We start from the raw sequence: 21,609 nt of genomic DNA, 5'->3' as shown, positions 1-21,609 counted from the left end.
GGCATGATCATAAAAAGCAATAATCACGAGGGCTATGCAGTCAATAACTTATATCACTAACAATTTTAGCTAAAGGCATTTACAGTTACAATGGGAGGGCAAATGAGCGGAACTAGTTTTGAAGGTAAAAAGGAGTAAATAGTAAAATGGAGTCGAGCTTGTTCTGTTAACATTTCAATATTATATATGGATGGCATGAAAGGCCACCTTAACATAATCATGAGGATTGTTGTCACAAGGGTAGTTAGTGACTTTCTATACCATACTAATAATTCTAACATTTCTAACCAGGTACACTTAAAATACTATGAAATGGTCAGGGAGGCAAGTGGAACCAGTTTTTTTTAAAGCAATAAAATGTAACAAAACAACAGAATAGAATAAGGCCTGCTTTGCCTCCCCACTGATTCTCAGGAACAAGAATTATAACAAAATGGAGTTAGGCTTGTTTCTCTTTCACCTTAACACTTTGCAGAAATCACTTTTTATGATCAAGATCTACACACAAAGTTTTTTTCCCTTCTTGGAAGTACTAGTACTTTCCAATGTTTATGTAGGCATATCTACATTTTTTCTATTTTATTTTAATATAACTGGTATCAATACACTGCCTATATTTAAAGGGCAAAATGTGATAATTTTTGACACAAGTATACACCTATGAAATCATCACCATAATAAAGATAATGAACACTTTAAACGTCTCTCAGAATTTCCTCATAACTTTTTTTTTTTTTCTGATTCATACCTTCCTGCATCATCTCTTCCCTACCTCCAGGTCCTCAGACAACTACTGATCTTCTTTCTTTCAGGGTAGATTAGTTAAAATTTCCTGAAATTTATAAAAATGGGATCACAATTATACACTTTACGGGGGTTAGAGGTCTGCCTAGTGATAAAAGCTAATTTTGAGATTTATCCATGTTATCAATAGTTCTTTCCATTTACTGCCAGGTGGCATTCCATCATATGGATATGCTACCATCCATTCATCTGTTGATGAACATTTGGATTGTTTCCAGTTTAAGGCTATTCCAAATAAAAACAGCTATTGACATTTGGATAAAAGGTTTTATGTGTACATCTTAGATAAAAATCTTGGAGGGAGAGATCTGGTGTATAATTAACAATTTAAGAAATTATAAGACTATTTGTTAAGTGGTTGTACTATTTTATGTTCCCTCCAACAGCGTAAAAGATTTTTAGTTGCTTTTCATTCTCACCAATAGTGTGGATGGTTTAAGTTTTTAACTTAGCCATTCCAATGGGTGATTTATTTTGTTTTGGTATCACATTGTGATTTTAACTTAAGTTTCTCTGGTAAGCAATAATTTTGGACACAGTTAATAGGCTTATTGGCCGCTCATATATCTTTCTTGTGAAGTGTCTATTCATATCTTTCATCCACTTTTTATTGGGTTATTTTTCTTTGTGCTATTGAATTGTAAGAGTTCTTTATTCTGGGTACAAATTTCTTTTCTGTTATATGTATTGAAAAATTTTTATTCCACTTTGTGGTTTGCATCTTACTTAAGGGTTTTTTTATGTAGCAACATTTTAAAATGAAATATATATATATACACACATACATATATATATATATTTTTATACACATACATATGTATATTTTATTTTTGTGTGTTTCATCAGGGAAAAGAATAAAAAACTTTGCCTACATTTAGGTCAAGGATTTTCTCCTATGTTTTTCTCTAGACACTTAATATAGTTTTAAGTGTTATAGGATTCATTTCAATTTCATTGTGCATGTGGTATAAGGTAAAGGTCCATGTTCATTTATTTCTATATGACGTCAGAAACCCTTGTTACTTTCCTTTCACCATTGAATTGCTCTGGCACCTTCATCAAAGTTGATAATATGTGTGTAGGGAGGTTACTTTTGATATTTTATTCTGTACCATTGTCTATCATTTCAACAATATCCAACTGTCTGGATTAATAAGAACTTACATTAAGCCCTTTTTTTTTTTTTTTGAGACAGAGCCTCAAGCTGTCCTCCTGGGTAGAGTACCATGGCATCACAGCTCACAGCAACCTCCAACTCCTGGGCTCAAGTGAGTCTCCTGCCTCAGCCTCCCAAGTAGCTGGGACTACAGGCGCCCGCCACAACGCCCAGCTATTTTTTGGTTGCAGCCGTCATTGTTGTTTGGCGGGCCTGGGCTGGATTCGAACCCGCCTCCTTAGGTGTATGTGGCTGGCGCCTTAGCCAGTTGAGCCACAGGCACTGAGCCTACATTAAGTCTTGTAATAAGGTTGTTTAAGTCCTCCAACTTCTTTTTTTCAAACTTCCTTGGTTATTCTAGTTTAAGGGAAGAATAACTCCCATAGGTGTCTACTTGAACATACTCCTATGACAAAAGACAGATTAAAAAGAGAGAAGAGCTTTATTAATAAGTGCATTTTATATATACATGGGCAACATCCAGAAAATGTAGTATTTCTCAAAGAAATGGCTTCAAATTCCAGCTTATATATCATCTTTGACAAAGAACAGTAAGTTTTTAGATAAGTGACAGGACAAAGGAAAATGAGTCTCTAGGGTAAGCACCTTGTGGGAGAGTGAATAAAAGGCAGATGAAGGTTAGTTAGTAAACCTCATCAACATAGATTGCTTCTCGGTAGAGTGCATGGCGTTACAGCTCACAGCAACCTCAACCTCTTAGGCTTAAGTGATTCTCTTGCCTCAGCCTCCCAAGTAGCTGGGACTACTACAGGTGTCTGCCACAACACCTGGTTATTTTGTTGTTGTTGTTGCAGTTGTCATCGCTGTTTAGCTGGCCCGGCCAGTTTAGAATCCCCCAGCCTTGGTGTATGTGGTTGGCCCCATAATCACTGTGCTATGGGCACCGAGCCCAACCTTTGTCCTTCATGGTAAAGAAGGGAGGGAAGGCAGGATGTCTTTTGTCTATGACGTACTTTTAGGGAAACAGAGAGGACAGAGCACTTTCCTATGTCTGCTTAATTGTCTTCATTTCAATAATTCATATTTTAAGGTGAACATATTCTAGTCTCCCACACTAGGTTATTTGCATCTGTCATTAGAACCCACCCCTGGCCATTCATTTGGCTTCCATTCTTAACTACTCTCAATGCTTCATTTACACTGCTTCCAGAATGATTTTTTTTAAACATGAATCAGATTATAAAATTCTTCTGATTCCCATATCTTTCTAACCAAAGTCTCAACTGCTTAAAGTAATATATGTGACCTTCATAATTTCAATCAGTTTTTAACTCTCCAGCCTGACTTTCTATCCCTTCTCCAATCTCCCGTACATTACTCCAACAATACTAAACTATTTATGATTCCCCAATTGTGCAACATTCTTTTATACCTTTGGACTTTTGTACATTTTGTTCTTGCTGCCGGAAACACTCTTTCGTCTTTTTTCTTCAACTGACTAACTCAGACTTTAAGTAAATATTTGTCTGAATAATACTGGAGCTCAGAAAATGTTAGCCCAGAAAATGGCTTGGGCACGCTGAGTACTTTGAATGAAAGAAAATTGGAAGGCTTTAGAAGCTGCCTCAGAATCAATCCAGGTCTCTCTAAACTTCCCTTGTTTCTCGCCCAGACCCCCAGTGCAGAGAATTGCTCTCTTTAAAGTTCTCTTACCTGACTGAGGAAAGATCTTCCGGAAAGAATGTAATTGCCTCTAACCCCCTTCTTAGGAATCTCATCAAACCACTGGGGAGATTAATCACCAGAAAATAGATTAAAAGTCATTATCACACCCAGACAGGCTACTGATATCCCTAAAAGAAAAAAACTTTTATTACCTGTAACACTTTATCTGCATAATAAGACAATATTTATTTATTATCCAATTTCTCCCCCCTTCATTACCTTAACTTGTTACACCCTCCCTTCCAAGCCTCAAGCCCCAGATCTTTCATGCTATAAAAACTTCAACCATTTGAACCATCTTTAAGTATCACATTCACACACACACACATAAATAAAATGGTGTTTCTCGTGTTAATCTGTTTATCAGTTTATTTTAGCAGACTCAATTATCAAGCTGTCAGAGGGAAAGTTTTAACTTCCCTACAGTATCAAGCTGACTACTTCTGCAACATGTCAACTTTTATCAAGATGCTAAACCAGGGAGGTGCCTGTGGCTCCAGGAGTGGGGCACTGGCCCCATATACCAGAGGTGGTGGGTTTGAACCTGGCCCTGGCCAAAAACTGCAAAAAAAAAAAAAATGTTAAACCAATGTGCATAAGATCACATCTAAATTTTCTAATTTGAATTACTCAATTAGTGAATGAAAACAGATAAGCATGTCGTTCAAACTAAAGATATATCAGTGAAAAAGTATATAATCTGAAGAACAGAAAATAAATATTGAAAAGTAATGAACAGAGCCTCAATGGCCTATAATATGCTAGTAGACAATTTAAGAAGTCTTCTAAAATGTATGCACTACTAATACATATAATAGCTTAGATAAACTTCAAAAGCATTATTCTGAGAGAAAAAAAATAAGACACAAAAACATAGATGCCATGATTAGATTTATGTAAAATTCTAAAATGTAACTATTATGGATGAAATAAGAAATGTGTATGGATTAATTTCATAATGAAAAAAGTTAAGTCAAGAAAGGTATATTCATTTTAAAATACTGAATCAGACTAAATGGCAACAAAAAATGGCCTGTTGCTACACACAACAAACATAATATTGAGTGAAAGAGGCACAAAATCAAATAGTGAATGATTCAATATTTGCATTTCCAATTCAGGCAAAACTAACCATAATGCTTAGTGATACACAACCCTGTGATCAAAGTATAAAGAAAGGCAAGATTATGATTTCTGTAAGAATCCATTCCGTGACTACCGTTGGGGCTGGAAATAGAAAGGTTTGTGACTGAGAAAGGGTTAAGAATTTGGGGGCTATTTTATTTTTGATTTGGGTGTTGGTTACATGATGGTCACTTAAAATGGAAGTAAAAAGACTGGTTCGATTCATCAATAAGTGTGTATTGGCTAAAATGTAAGCTCCATGAAAACATGGACTGTTTCTTCAGTGTTTAATCTCCAGCACCTAACACATAGTGAGTGTTCAATGTATATATTTTTAAATATACATTCTGTGATAACTATTTAGCTGGTAGGTGTTGCTATGAGGTATGCTCAAGCTGCCGAGAATCTTATTTGGGAGAAATAGAAATATCAGCAACATGCAGAGAACAACTAGTTAATTCACAAATTAACCTTTGACTTATTTTTCATTGTCCAAGGTCATGATCTAGCTGTTACACTTTCTTAATATCCATCATAAAATCATATTTAGAAAATTCCTTTTGTTTATTGCTGCAGTTGTTGTTATTGCCATGGCAGTCTTTTTCATAAAGTCTTTCCCCAGGCCGATATCTTCCGGTGTTTTTCCTATTCTTTCTTTGAGGATTTTTTATTGTTTCATGCCTTAAATTTAAGTCCATTATCCATCTTGAATTAATTTTTGTGAGTGGAGAGAGGTGCGAGTCCAGTTTCAATCTTTTACATGTGGATATCCAGTTCCCCCAGCACCATTTATTGACTAGGGAGTCTTTCTCCCAGTGGACACTCTTGTTAGGTTTATCGAAAATTAGGAGGCTATAAGTTGCTGGTTTTATTTCCTGGTTTTCTGTTCGATTCCAAATGTCTATGTCTCTATTTTTGTGCCAGTACCATGCTGTCTTGACCACTATGGCCTTGTAGTACAGCCTCAAATCTGGTATGGGGATACCCCCAGCTTTGCTTTTATTACTCAGAACTGCCTTAGCAATATGGGGTTTTCTCTGGCTCCATACAAAACACAGAATCATTTTTTCCAAGTCTCGGAAATAGAATGTTGATATTTTAATAGAAATGGCATAGAATCAGTAAATTGCTCTGGGAACTATACACATTTTAACAATGTTGATTTTTCCCAGCCATGAACATGATATGTTCTTCCATTTGTTAAAGTCCTCTGCTATTTCCTTTCTTAAGGTTTCATAATTTTCTTTATAGAAGTCCTTCACTTCTTTAGTTAGGTATATTCCTAAGTATTTCATTTTCTTTGGGGCTATGTTGAAGGGAGTTGTGTCTTTAATTAATCTCTCATTTTGGCCGTTGTTGGCATATACAAAAGCAAATAGACAACCTACCCAATGGGAAAGGATATTTGCATATTTTGAAGCAGACAAAAGTTTAATAAGGATCTATACAATTAATTTACAAGAAAAAAACCAACAATTCCATATATCAATGGGGAAGAGAGTTGAACAGAACCTTCTCTAAAGACGACAAACAAATGACTAACAAATACATGAAGAAATGCTCATCATCTGTAATTATTAGAGAAATGCAAATTAAAACCACCCTGAGATATCATCTAACCCCAGCAAGAATGGCCTATATCACAAAATCTCAAAACTGCAGATGCTGGTGTGGATGTGGAGAGACAGGAACACTTTTACACTGCTGATGGGACTGCAAACTAATACAACCTTTTTGACAAAAGTATGGAGAAACCTCAAAGCACTCAACCTAGACCTCCCATTTGATCCTGCAATCCCCATTTTTGGGCATCTATCCAGAAGGAAAAAAACCTTTTATTATAAAGATACTTGTACTAGGATGTTTATTGCAGCCCAATTTACAATGGCTAAAATATGGAAACAGTCTAAATGTCCTTCAACCCAGGAATGGATTGGCAAGCTGTGGTATATACATACCATGGAATATTATTCAGCTATCAAAATAAATGGATATTTTGCAGTATTTGTACTGACATGGATTCAGGTGGAACACATTATTCTTAGTGAAGCATCACAGGAATGGAGAAGTATGAATGCTATCTATTTAACTTTGATATGAGGACAATTAATGACAATTAATGACATGGTGGGGCATGGGGTAAGGGGAGACCAGACAGAGAGGGAGGGAGGGGTAAGGGTAAAGACAAGAAAAAAAAATAAATTCTAATTCTCACATAAATTGGATTTGATTTTGACCAAAGTACATTACTTAAACATTAATTTTTACCTCAACTTGTTAATATGTTGTTTAGGATATAGGATACTGCATCCTCATTTAAAAGTGAATTATGTTTGTAATTTCCCCATTATAATAATATATTTTTTTCCAATTTTAATATCAGGTATATCCAGATTAAGGAGAATGATTTTGAAGCATTTCTTCTTTTTCTATTGTCTATAAGATTTGACATGATCTGTCTTTTGAAATTATCTTTTTTTTTTTTTTGAGACAGAGCCTCAAGCTGAGCCCCTGGGTAGAGTGCCATGGCTTTACTGGCTCACAGCAACCTCCAACTCCTGGGCTCAAGCGAGTCTCCTGCCTCAGCCTCCCAAGTAGCTGGGACCACAGGCGCCCGCCACAACGCCCGGCTATTTTTTGGTTGCAGCCATTATTGTTGTTTGGCGGGTCCGGGCTGGATTCGAACCCACCACCTTAGGTGTATATGGCTGGCGCCTTAGCCTCTTGAGCCACAGGCACCGAGCCTATCTTTTATTTTTATTTATAAATATTAGTTGTTATTTTTTGAGACTTTGGAAAAAAAATAATAAGAAGTTAATTGATGATTCCACACTGAACCTCAGAGTCAAAGCATTCTATAGTAGACATACTCTTCTTTGACAATATGAATGTTACTTTCTTTGCATTATTATTATTATTGCTTAATACTTCACTGCAGCAATCATCTGATTTCTTTTCTAAATGTATTTATCCTTATTCATTCTTTACAAGGTTTTTGTTTCTAGTCCTTATCTTAAACATTGTTATTGTTGTCAAATTTTAAGCCTTTTTAATTCTGTGAAGGCAAAAAGTGGAAACCTAATAATCACATGTATATGCAAAAATAAAAAAAAAGAAAATTCCTATTCTTTGAATGATAACTGGGTTGGCACTTCACTTCTGCAAATAAGAGTTTCCTTTAATGTATGCTTCTTTCTTAAAAAAAGAAAAAGGTGTGAACTTCTACCTCATTTGTAAAAATGTGCTGTCTTTAAAAAAAAGCTTGTTATTTATCAATGACTATTCATAATGCTAATAAAGGGATAAACTGCTAGATAAATAATCAACTCATTTAATTTAATTATACATCATTCTCATTCATTATTTTAGTAGTTATGATCTTCTACTTAGCCAAAACACAGTCCTTTGCTTACTTCCAAATACCTGGATGTTTGTTTTCCTTCGAGAAAATATATCAAATGACAAACAGGCTATTGCCAATATAATAGTACCTATAAATTACATTAGATTTGCTATTCCATTTTCTTCTTTCTTAAAATATTGCTGAAGCCTTCTCTATAATAGAATTTTGAAAGTAAATAAACTCAATACCATCAAGTTCACCAATCCTAAATGTCGGTGCAGCACATAGAGAATAGATAAGTATCATTTCAGCTCATAAACATAAAATGTTCACTAATAACATTTTAATGGCTTTCAAAAATAGCTTTTGCACATATGGGTTTGTTTTCTAAAAGAAGGACCAAGTTACAAGAAGCTGCTTACATTTCGTATAAATTGTCAAATGAAAATTAGAAGAGAAGCTACTATTCAAAAAAGCTAAATACCTTTCAATGCACACTGCCTTCCGTGAGAACAGGGACTAGGAATACAGCAAATATTACAAACCGCAAAGGTATCATCGTCTTTGGTTTTAGAATTCAGACTAATGTTCATATTGGATTCCACAAATAATAAAAAGTTTAATTCATTAAAAGAGAATGTGGTATAATTATACTGGAAAACATATTTAACAAAAAAATCCTCTTTATACCCTTATTTTTTAAGCAAATGAAGTATGGGATAAAACTTTTATTATCCCTCTAGCCATTGTATTTATTCTGCCCCTTTGCCCTAACCTCAAGTAGAATTCTTTCTACGTCCTGTTTGTGGTGGGTGAAAAAAAGGATAAAGGAAAAATGGGTTACTGAGAGGGGATAGGTGAGTAGATAAGTAGAATATCTATACTGGAAGTGGCAGAGGAGGAGGCCAAGGTGGGCGGATGGCTTGAGCTCAGAAGTTCGAGACTAGCCTGAGCAAGAACAAGACTCCATCTCTATGAAAAATAGAAAAATTAGTCAAGTGTGGTGGTAGATGCTGTGGTCTCACCTACTGGGGAGGCTGAGACAGGAAGATAGTTTGAACCCAGGAGTTTGAGGTTGCTGTGAGCTGGGCTGATGCCATGGCACTCTGGCCTGGGACAACAGAGTGAGGCTCTGTCCAAAAAATAAAAAAGAAGGATTACAAAGGAATACAATCTTTTATGGAAGGAAGTATTGAGAATCTTCAAAGAACTCAAATTAGACCTCCCATTTGATCCTGCAATTCTGTTACTAGGCATCTACCCAGAAGAAAAAAAAAATCATTTTATCATAAGGAAATTTGCAGTAGACTGTTCATTGCAGTTTAATTTATAATCCCCCAAATGTGGAAACAACCTAAATGCCCACCAACCCAGGAATGAATTAACAAGCTGTGGTACATTTGTACCATGGAATACTGTTCAGCCATTAAAAGATGAAGACTTTACACCTTTTGTATTAACCTGGTTGGAGTTGAAACACATTCTTCTTAGAAAAGTACCTTAAGAATGGAGAAGCAAGAATCCAATGTACTCAATTCTAATATGATACCAGTAGATGATCTAATACATACCCACATAAGAGACAAACTCAAATCAATTCAAGGTGTTGGGCAGAGGAATGAGGGAGTGGGAACAGTGGAGGAGGGGCTCAGCACCCGTAGCTCAGTGGTTAGGGCACCAGACACATGAACCTGGCCCAGGCCTGCTAAACAACAATGACAACTACAACAAAAAAATAGCCAGGCGTTGTGGTGGGCACCTGTAGTCCCAGCTCCTTGGGAGGCTGAGGCAAGAGAATCACTTAAGCCCACGAGTTTGAGGTTGCTGTGAGCTGTGATGCCACAGCACTGTACTGAGGGCAACATGATAAGACTCTTGTCTCAAAAAAAAAAAGGAGAGGAGGGAGGGGTGTGCTCTCATTTAGTGGTTACAATGTAGGGGTGTATGGCACATGCAGGACACAATTAAAAGATGGACTTTATCTAACAAATGCAAACACTGTAACCTTATTCTTAATACCCACAATTAACCTAAAACAATTATTAAAAAAAAGAAGAGACAGAAGAAACAGATGCAGACCTCGTCCAAGTTACAGTTAGTTAATAATCTAATACTCATGATATTTATAGTATGTGCTTAAAGTGGACAAACAAATGGCTGTGATAGAAGTCCTACGGATGGATATCTAATGGATTGTGTATGGATGTGAAGCCAGCAGAGAGATGGTAGTTGAAACTGTGTAGCCTGATTGTAATAAAATCATCTTTATATGGTATTAAATGAACTGACATTCTATTAAGCTGCATGCATAAACACTGGATTTTTGCTTTCCTTCTGACATTTTTTCCTTTCTAACATTTTTTCTTGAATCATATTTATCAAGGCAAAGTTTACATATAGTAAAATTCAACTTCTTTAGGTATCCAGTTCTATGAAAAAATGAGTAAAGTTAAAGAGCCATGACCATGACCGAAATAGAGGATGTTTTCATCACTTCAAAAGATTGTCTTGTGCATGTTTGTAGTCTCGGCCCTATCCCAAGCTTCTAGAAACTTCTGACCTGTTCTCCATTCCTATAATTTTGCTTTTTTCAAAACATCATAAAAATAAAATATAGTATGTAGCCTTTTTCTTTCTTTTTTTTTTTTTAGGTCTGGCTTCTTTCATTTAGTACAATGCTTTTGAGGTTGATCCAGGCTATTGCTTATTTCAGTAGATTTTTTCATTTTTATTGCTGAGTAGCATTCTATTCTATAGATGTGCCACAGATTCCTCATCCAGTCAACAGTTCATATTTGTGCTTATTCCTAGGATTTTTATATTAGGAATTAAGTTGGCATATGCATTCACGTACAGGATTTTGCAAGGACATGTGTCTTTGCTTCTATATATGAAGTCTATGATGTTGATCTTTTCACGTGTCTTTTACCATTCATTTTTAAATTTTCTATGGTGAAATTTCTTGTCTTTAAACTGAATAGGGCAAAATGATCTATTGAATGCATCTGGAGATCCCCTTCTTCTCGGAGAACTACTCTCCCACCAGGGCTGGCTCCTGGTAGCTGTGTTTGTAGTACGAGACCACACTTCTCTCTCACCACAGATGATTGGACCTGACTCAGGAGAAACCACACCAATAAGTGGGCTGGATAAATCAAAGAAGTCTGAAGCAGCTGTAACATTTAGCTATAAGTATTGAATTTTTAATTGGGTCTAAATACATTGTTTTCCATGTATTATTAGGATCCATGTATAAGTGGAGCTAGTCTGAAGAGAGGAAAAAAACTAAAAGCAGATCCCCAAAGAGACTCATGTCTCAGACCATGTGGCCCAAGAGAAAAGGGGAATGGTTTCTGGTAGCTTTCCAGTTTTTCAAAGTCTCTCATGAGGTCCAGATTTATTTCCTACCTTTGATTCTCTGTGGGATCATCACACAGCATTTCCATAAATTTCTCCTTTTGGTTAAATTCATTTCCAGTAGCTTGGTTGTGTTTCTGTTCTTTGCTGCCAAATGATCCCTTACCCAAATTACGAAAAAACAAAAAAAAAAAAGTTTGAATGACTAGCAAGAGAAAAAAAAACAATTAAAATTCAAAAGGATTTTAGGTTTTATATGCAATGAGTTGCTTAATTAGACAAAATTGAATCGAGGTCTTGAAGGCTGCCAGGTGCACAGCTTCTTTCTGGGCCTTCCTCTGTGTAATTACATTGCTGTACTTCAGAACCCCCGGGCTTGCAACGCTAAGCCACAGCTGGTTTGACCTGATACTGACATTTGAAACAAAAGCAACCCTATAACGTGGACAGCAATCTAAAAGATAGTCTGGATCGTGATATGAACCAATAAAGATTCTCTAAAAGGTTTGATTGGCTAAACCACTTGGATTCTCATTTGGATGGGTCTCACTGAGTAGAAGGAAAGCTAGCCAGGTACCGCAGGAGCAGCGGAAGCAGAGAAAAGAATGGAGTCACCAGTGCATGGAAGCGCTGGCATACAGAGCAGCTGACATTCGCTTCTGAGAAAATGTTCACTGGGCTTCAGTCACTCCTGCCACTACAGCAAGCAGACAATTTCTTTTTCTCCCTTACCTACTCACGGACCCTACAAAACACCATTTGTTACCCACGTAACCTTCATTTGTTTCTTATTTCAGTTTGACGATTTACTCACATTCTTAGAGAGCTTAACTGTTTTTCTGAAATAAAGAAGATAAGCTTCTATAAAGCTAAAGGTCAATTCCTGAACTTAGGTGCAAGTAATGCAATGTACGTATTCTTTTACCAGTCTATCTGTGGAGAAAAGAGGGAATACTGAAAAGTCTCTAAGCTCATATAAACTAGCAGCAGGAAAGGGCATGCCAAAGGAAAAAATAATAGTATTCAGGAAGGCTACATCAGTAGAAAAAATAGTAACCAGAACCATGGAGTTGAGGAACCTTTGCTCTAATTGGTCAGAATGGGTCACAAGCACTATTTTCAATTCTGAGTTATATGTTTTTAAGAAAACTCTTAGCCTAGTACAGTTAAATTCAGAAAAGAATAAGCAAAATGGAGACCTGTAAAGAAACCATATCACTTGAGGAAGAACTGATCACTGCCATCTTCATCTTCACTATCCAGTACTTTAATGCACAATGGCACTTTTAAAAGCAGGCCTGTGAATTTCTGCTTCCCTCTTCAATTCCTTTGGAGTATTTTAAAATTCAAAATAAAAGAAATATTCCAGGACTCCTCTAAAAGATTCAATATCAGTTTCTTGGGGGAAAAGAAACATATAATCCCTAGGGACAACCATATCACTTGAGGAAGAACTGAGGAACCGAGAGATAAGCCTGAGAAAGAAGTTTATGAGCGCATATGACTGATTTCTTCATATATGTGAGGGCTGTAAATAGAACACATATTCTGCACACACTCAGAGGAAAGAGGTTAGGTATGGAGCCAAGTTATGTATAGATTTTATACCAGGAGAACAAATGCTTTAGAACTCAAAAATGGAACTAGGATGACTTGTGATATAATGACAACCACAAGTCACAAATCTCAAGAAGGGCTGGATAGGACTCAGTCAAGGATATTTGTACATCAATTCCCTTCGAGACCTAAAATCCTGATTAAAGTACATATTATACTTGGAAATAATTTTCTCTCCTCTTAGATGCTTAGCTCCTTGAGGGTGGTAATTTGGCCTTTAACATGTTTTAAAAAGTATCCAAATTCTGAAGATAATCCCTGCAGAAATATTCATTGATGTTTTACAATGACCTTTCCCATGTCTGTCCTTTTCTGATTCCCCTGTCCTCTATCAAGTAAAAAGATAACATATAAAATGTGAATGAAAAGCAAATACTAATATCTATTCATTTGAAAAATAGATTGTTTTTGTCCTACTTTCCTTGAGGGCTTCTCATTGTTCTGGCTGCTTCTCCAAAGAGGTCCAGTGAAAGCCCAATCAATGTAATGTTGTTCTCATAATATATCATCAGACATTCCTCCAGCAGCAGCAGGAGGTCAGGAATTGCCCTTTTCAAAAACCTTAATAGGAAATAATACACTGATCCAATTTATGTTAATCAGCTTCAGATGCAAAGCTAGGTCTCTGCCTCTGAATGAAAAATATATTTCTTTAATAATTCTACAGATAGGAGCAAAGGAAAGTGTTGGAAATCAAGTCCGAGAATAAGCACAAGACTGTAAATCAAGAGACTCTGGATTGAACTTCAACAATGACTGTAAAGTAAAGGTGAGATTTCAGGCAAGTCACTTCAATTCAATTCTCTGTGCCTCATTTTCATCTCTCACCCAATGGCCCTCTAACGCTTGATCTCATGCACTGGTAAATTCCTCAGTGCCATGACCTCTTAAGTATAAAAAGATAGTTTCCCCATAAAGAAACCCTGGTTCCACTTATAGGAACTCACCAAATCCTTTCTTTCCTTTAACTGTATGCCATTTCTCTCATCTTGTCTCCTATAAGACACCATGTTATACTATATACAAATTGGGCCAAAAAATTAGACTTAATTAAAAGCCAGAACACTGGCATCCAAACTATACATCATGGGGGTCAATACTTTTGCCTACTTTCTTAGAGTCCCAGGGATTCTTGTTTGCCTATAGCAAAACCCTCTTAAATTTCATACAGATCTTAAGCCTGGATTAATCACATATTCATGTTGCTGGAATTGCTCCGCGCCAGGCCTTTTTTTATCTCAGGGATCCAAACAATAAAACCACGGACCACATAGATAAATGACAGGACCAGTTTATTGACAGAGAAAGAAATAAATAAAGGAAAGAAATACAAGAGATCCTCCCTCAGTGGAGATGGAGGAACCTACTGAGAAGCTTACATGGCCTTTTGTCTAGGGGTTCATATGCCTTCCAGCAGGGCATCTGGGTAATGCAAGTCCCTGGACATTTCACAAAGGGCCAGGGGCTGACAGAAAACAACTAGCAAATGAATCTACTTTGCCTATGAATTTGGCCCTTATAGTCTCTATCTCAGGGGAGGCAACAGGGTATCTATTTTCCACTCTATGAGGTACAGCCCAGATAAGATACCGATCATGCTGTTTTTCTCTGACCTTGCTTGAATTCAGAGTCCCAGCTCTAAACAGGGGAACCTTGCATCATTAGCTGTTCAAACTCTGAAAAATTATTTTACTTCTTTGACTCTCAGTTTCCTTATCTGTAAGATGGTGATATTAGGACTTTCACAGGTATATAAAGTACCTAGAGGAGGCCTTGGGGGTTGGCGGGCACCTCTGAACTGCTACTTTCATTTCTGTCCTATTTTCAAGCCTTTGTATCCTCTGTTCTTGACTCCTCTAATGCATTTTCTTTTATTTCAAGCTCCTCTTAATTACAGTCCCAGGCTCACTATGTCTCTCCTAGATCACGGCCATCTTCATCTTCACTATCCAGTACTTTAATTCACAATGGCACTTTTAAAAGCAGGCCTGTGAATTTCTACTTCCCTCTTAAATTCCTTTGGAGTATTTTAAAATTCAAAATAAAAGAAATATTCCAGGACTCCTCTAAAAGATTCAATATCAGTTTCTTGGGGGAAAAGAAGCATATAATCCCTAGGGACAATGCTGCCGACTCTCCCTACCTTACAAGGCAGTCACAAGGAATTTCTAAAAAAGTGACAGAAGTAAAATGTTCCATAGCTTACAGTGGTAGAGAAGGATTATTATTTAAATCATGAATCTGCTCTTCAATCAGCTGGGGAATTTTATTTTTCGGATAAAGAGTACAGAACCTCATAGCAATTAATATTATCTTTCTAGCTTGCCACATCAGTGTGCCTTCCATTGTACCTCTGTATGGCCCGTTCTGGTGGTATTCACCGTCAGCAGCCAGCGATTACTGAAGTAGTCATTGTAGTAAGAATGCCTTCTTCAGCTTTGTAGAAACTTAATAGCATGTCCCCCATTATACAGAGAAAATTCTGATTCTGGACAACATAAACCAATAGTAAAAATATGTTTGCCCAAGAAAGTAGCAGTTATGGCTTTGCCCTCTTGGTTTTCCTGTATGGATTGTGACAGGAACAAGGCAAGGGAATAGTGAATGTTTGGTTCCTATTTCTATGAGATATTTAAAGACACCTTATTCCCATGTCAATTATAATCAGCTTTATTATTATTGTTATTCTTATTTTTGAGACAGTCTCATTTTGTCACCCTCAGTAGACTGCTGTAGTGTCACAGCTCACAGCAACCTCCAGCTCTTGGGCTTAGGTGATTCTCTTGCCTCAGCCTCCCAAGTAGCTGGGACTACAGGTGCCCGCCACAATGCCCAACTATTTTTTGTTGCAGTTTGGCCGGGGTCAGGTTCAAACCCACCACCCTCCATATATGGAGCTGGCACCCTGCCCACTGAGCCACAGGCATGGCCCTATAATCAGCTTTATTGATAAAGAGAAAGTGCTAGGGGTTCTCTTCTCCCCATTTTAAATATTAGAGCTGTATATAGACATGATCTCACTCACCTACTGACAGTAGAATCTGCATAACAAACTCTATCTTCCCTTGTGGCATTGGGTTGTTTTTGAGCCCTATACCTGCTCCATCACCAAATTCAGTCCTTAATTTAACAATTTGTCAGATCTCAGAGTTAGGAGTAAAGACAGAGTGACAACCACTGAGATTGGAAGTGATTTTGATTCTATTGATTTATTCATTCACTCATCAAACTTTGATTAAGTGCTTACTTAGTATGTGCCATGCATTTCTTGGGGTAAAGGGAGTTTGTTCTTCCTCCCCCACCCCTAAGGTTTGATGTTTGAGTCTTAGAAATAAACTGAAAATAGACAGATTAATAGGGGAAAGGACGTACACATTTATTGGCATTCACATGGGCATGGAAGTCCCACAAATAACAGACTCAAAGAATTGCCAGATGACTGACTGGTCATTATACTGTACAGAAAGGAATAGAGGCTTGCAGCATGATGACAGGTTAAGGGAAGAACAGGAGAGGAAAGGCCTGGTGAGCAAAGGCTATCTTGTTATGCAGATGAAACTTCAGAGGTGAAAGACTAGACAGTAGCCTGTGATGAAAGAGTCCCTGCCAGACCTCGGAAAATGGCTGATTTTTAATCTCCTTTCCTGTAAGTTAATCTTTGTTAGATCCAGATAAGGGAGATAAGGAGAGCCTCAGAGAACCCTATTTGCATCTACTGTTTACTTTACTTGTATAGATTTCCTGTACAGATGCAAGTCTTCCTTACAAAGGACAGTTTTCAGAGTTACTCCTGTGTCTGCAGCCCCTCTGAATAGCCACAGGGAGTATGCCGAAGAAGTACATTTTGGGTGGCATATTTTGGTTTCTCTCACATTGCACTATATGTTAAGCTATAAAGATGATCTGATACCCCAAGAGGTCATATTTTTTTTTTTGAGACAGAGTCTCAAGCTCTCGCCCTGGGTAGAGTGCTGTAGCGTCACAGCTCACAGCAACCTCAAACTCCTGGGCCCAAGCAATTCTCTTGCCTCAGCCTCCTAAGTAGCTGAGACTACAGGCACCCACCACAATGCCCAGCTATTTTTTGGCCTGGGCTGGATTCTAACCTGCTAGCTCTGGTGTATGTGGCTGGCGCCCTAGCCGCCTGAGCTTACAGGTGCTTAGCCCCCCAAGAGGTCATTTCTTAAGGAGGATACAGACATTTAATCAATTTACTATGAAGTCTACTTAGTTTGAACATAACAAGCAATATATATATATGTATATATACATTATATATAAATATAAACATATTTATATATATATAAAATGTATATATATACATTTATGTATGTATTTATATATATTATATTTATATATAAACATATATTTATATATAAAATGTATATATACACATTTATGTATGTATATATTTATATATGTATATATATACATTTATATACATATAAAATGTACACACACACACACACACACACACATATATATATATATAAAACAATGAAAGTTCGGAAGGCACAGAACTTGGCCTGAGAGAGTCAAATGGGGCTTAAAAGATTAGAGAATTGTCAGATAGGTAGGTGGGACAGGGAGGGGAAGAAGATTATTTTAACAGAGGTAAAGCAGAATGTGCAGAACCAGGTGATAGAGTCAAATGGAGGGACCCGCTCAAATAGAACCAACCGGCCCAAATAGAATGCCCCACCCAGGAAAGAGGGAACAGGCCCACACTCACCCGTCTCACCCCTTACATTCCCATCCACCTTAACCTACGTGATGACTTTCTTCTGGAGCTCAGCTCACCCTCACCCAGGTGGAATAAAAACCGACGTTGCCCATACAGAACTTGGACTCCATTTCCTTTCATTTCGGGTTTCAGAATAATCTTTTATTTTAGGTCTTCAACCGAAAATAACTGATTCCCATAGCATCATATAGTCCACGCTGTCACCAGAGGAGCCAAATTAAAAATACCTGTATATCGCTAGCCATGCGTGATTGTGGCGTGGTTCTTAAGTTTTATAAAATGAAGTTCATTCCGAATGAAATCTGGCCGCAGGTAGAGGAATTTTAACGGCTTGCTGAACTAAGAGAACTCATAGGTGCACTGACACTGCCCTATCTGTCAAAATGCAAAGAAGCGGATAAAACCCTTCAAGGTTTATTTTAAAGAATGTTCGGAAGTTTTCCCTTAGTCAACAGCTTTGTAAAAAGTACGAAGATGAGTAATATATAAATAACACTGAAGATCTCTTTTAGTTTTGAGAATGTATATGATATGAAATGGAATTTCATAGACTTGAACCAAAATAAAAAAGTCATGGTCAAGCTGTCGTGACCATGTAAGAGAATTATGTTGCCAAACTTAAATCATAATTGAAAGTGGTCTTTTATTTTCTCCAATGATAAAAGGCTACCTTTTGGAAGTAAAGATAATGGCTACTGTGTCACTGTTAGGTGAAGCAGGTATTTTGATTTTTTTAATTATTATTATCTTTACCATTTGTGGTCAGCGGCAATTATTTACAAAGACAATTAAGTTTGCAATGTAGTAGGCCATTTACTTGTTTATTTCTCTACTTTTCCTTTAATCCTCATGATAGCCCTAGCAAAGAGGCTTATTGCTTCTTTTATAAAGTCAGTGGTGTGTGTATATGTGTGTTTTATTTTAGGAAGTAAAGGCAAAAAGAGGATGAGTCACTCACCTTGTAGATGGAGAACCAGATTTTTAACTGCAAGGTTTGTGTCCTTATCTGGAACTGGGGAGGAAGAAATGGTTTCCCTTCACTCTCCTAGGTTCTTTGGGTGGGCTATAGATTAAATTGAAACAAGGAAGATTACCGGAAGACAAGCCATATTTAATTATATACATATGCACGGCACAGCCACAAAAATATAAGACTCAAGGAAGGGTCAGATGGTTGAAGCATGTATTGCATTCTAAGCTACAGAAAGTAGCAGGGGCTTGGGAGATCTGAGCTAGTGGAGATAAGTTATGGGTGTGTGTGTGTGAAGGAACAAAATGTATGGTGGATAAAGATTGCCTTTATATGCAAATAGAAAGTAGTCCCTCAAGTTAAAATCATTTGAGAGCATCCCTCTTCCTGATACAAATACTTGTAGTAATTTAAATTTCCTTTATCTCATACATTTCCCTTACAAAATGGCAGCTTTTCAGAGCTACTCCTGTGTCAGCAGTTTCTCGAAATAACCGTATAGGAATATACCAAAGAAGTTTATCTTGGGACAGCATATTCTAGCCTCTTACAATCATATTTTGGGGTGGTATAGCCTGTACACCAGCACCAGAATATTAGGCTATTAAGCTCTAGTAAGACAGAACGTTGGCCAGAATCAGGGTGTAGACAATAGCTTGGCAATGTAGAAGTAAAAAATTTCAGCTCTCACACTACCTTTTTATTATGTTCCTCTTAAATCTACTGGTTCACAACATGCCTAGACTAGTCTTTTTTCTCTCAACTGCCCCATCTTTTAGGCCTCCCATCTATAATTGAGTTATCAAAGTTACATGCGTTCTTTAAATGTACCCTAATGATACAGATCTCCCTGCTCAGAGCTGAATAGGGATCCCTCCATTTTCTAGGCCTAAGCAAGCTCAACCATGTTCTTTGGGCCCAAGCAGGTCCAAAAGCCAATCTGACCAGGTCCCACCTACGCAGTCACTCCTGGAGCAAAGAACACACCCTGAATGAGACCACAGTTCTACACAGGGCAATTTTAAAATTCAGTTCTGCCCTCAAGCCCCTGGCAGCAAATGGTAGTGACATTTCATCTCCCCAAAGCCCCATGCCCTCAGGATAGGAGAAGTGGTATAAAAACCCCTAGACCATTGTTTTACAAACTTTCTTATCTTGTGGTACACTTAAACCTATAGTTAAACTTCTGTGGCTCACTTACATTATGTTGATCAAAAAACAAGAGTAACAAGAAGAATATACTTACTGTGCTTTGAGCTTCTTTTGAAAATAATTTAATTAATGATCTCTGAAAAATGTCACAGTACACCTAAGATCCTCTCACTAGCACACCAGTGTGCTATGGCACACTGCTTGAAAATCACCGCCCTGCTCAGCTCCCATAGCTCAGTGAGTAGGGCACCAGCCACATAAACTGAGGCTGGTGTGTTCGAGCCTGGCCAGGGCCTGCTAAACAACAATGACAACTGCAACCAAAAAATAGCCGGGCAGTGTGATGGGTGCCTGTAGTCCCAGCTACTTAGGAGGCTGAGGTGAGGGAATTGCCTAAGCCCAAGAGTTTGAGGTTGCTGTGAGCTGTGACACCATGGCACTCTATGGAAGGTGACAAAGTGAGACTCTGTCTCAATTAAAAAAAAAAAATCAGTGCACCAGACAGAAGGGCCAGATGGGCTTCCCAGATGGGTTACCAGCTTGGGAACCCCTCTTCAGAATGCTGAAGGCTCTGCCTTCTTTGCTATACTTATCTATCAATGAAACCTGTTCTTTTGCTTACTCAATGGTCTGTGAGTTCATTCTTCGAATCTCTGAGGCCAAGGACTCAGCAGAAGGAGCAATTCTGGCTACACTATCTCCTTCCAAAATCATTGGACCAACACAATAATCTTCTTGACCTCAGAATTCTAGTGGAATTTACCGTCTGTACTGTTAACTTGGCACTCATGTGTACAGATATTTTTCAGAGTACTTTTGATAGTTTTCAAGTTTATATTTTTATTATTTATATTATATGTATGTTTCTTCTAATATCCTTTGTTCCATGTGTCTAGTCCAGTTATTTACAAGGGCAAATACTTAGTATGTCCACTCATGCTGATGGCAATCAAAGAATATTGAATTGAGCCACAGGAACATCCAGCATATGGATTTGATTTCTTTAGTAATAGGAGCGATCTTATCTGGGAACATAATTCTTACATTTCAGTACTTATTTCTTTATAAATACAGTTCTAGATATGATACACCATACATGTTTTATGTATAAAGTATAATTAAGCACAAAAAGCCAACCTGAGGTTAAATGCAAGTAAAACTGGCCCAAGGAAAATAGTTATTATTTCATAATTTCATTGACTTATTCCCTTACTAGAGGATTTACCAACCTTTTTCAGTTGCTTCTTGTAGTTTGTCATCCTTTGTGAACAAAACCACAAAGGGGCTGAGGAATGAATGTGGCAGATGCTGAGTCTGTATTTAGACTTTGTCTATAGATAGTATGTGAACCAGACTGTGACATTGCTGGTATGTTCATTTAGACTGCTGACATGATGGATGTTGATGACCATAGCCAAGCCCATTGAGAAAACGGCCAAACTGAAATAGTCATCAGGATTTGGGCCATTTAGAGGTCATGGATACGTACTTTTTTCAGTACTTTGAAAACTTAGCTCCACTTTTAGATGGGCCATTCTGATTTTTTTGTTTGTTTGTTTTTAGCTACAGATCCCTCTAGATTATAAAACTTCATGTAAATACTCACGGAATAGTTGTTATAAAGAGCTATATGGAAATACATATATTGGTATATA

This window comes from Otolemur garnettii, unplaced genomic scaffold (genome assembly GCF_000181295.1).
Source record: "Otolemur garnettii isolate 467f Iridium unplaced genomic scaffold, OtoGar3 scaffold00201, whole genome shotgun sequence".
Lineage (NCBI taxonomy): Eukaryota > Metazoa > Chordata > Mammalia > Primates > Galagidae > Otolemur > Otolemur garnettii.
Note: the sequence above shows the minus strand (reverse complement) of the source record.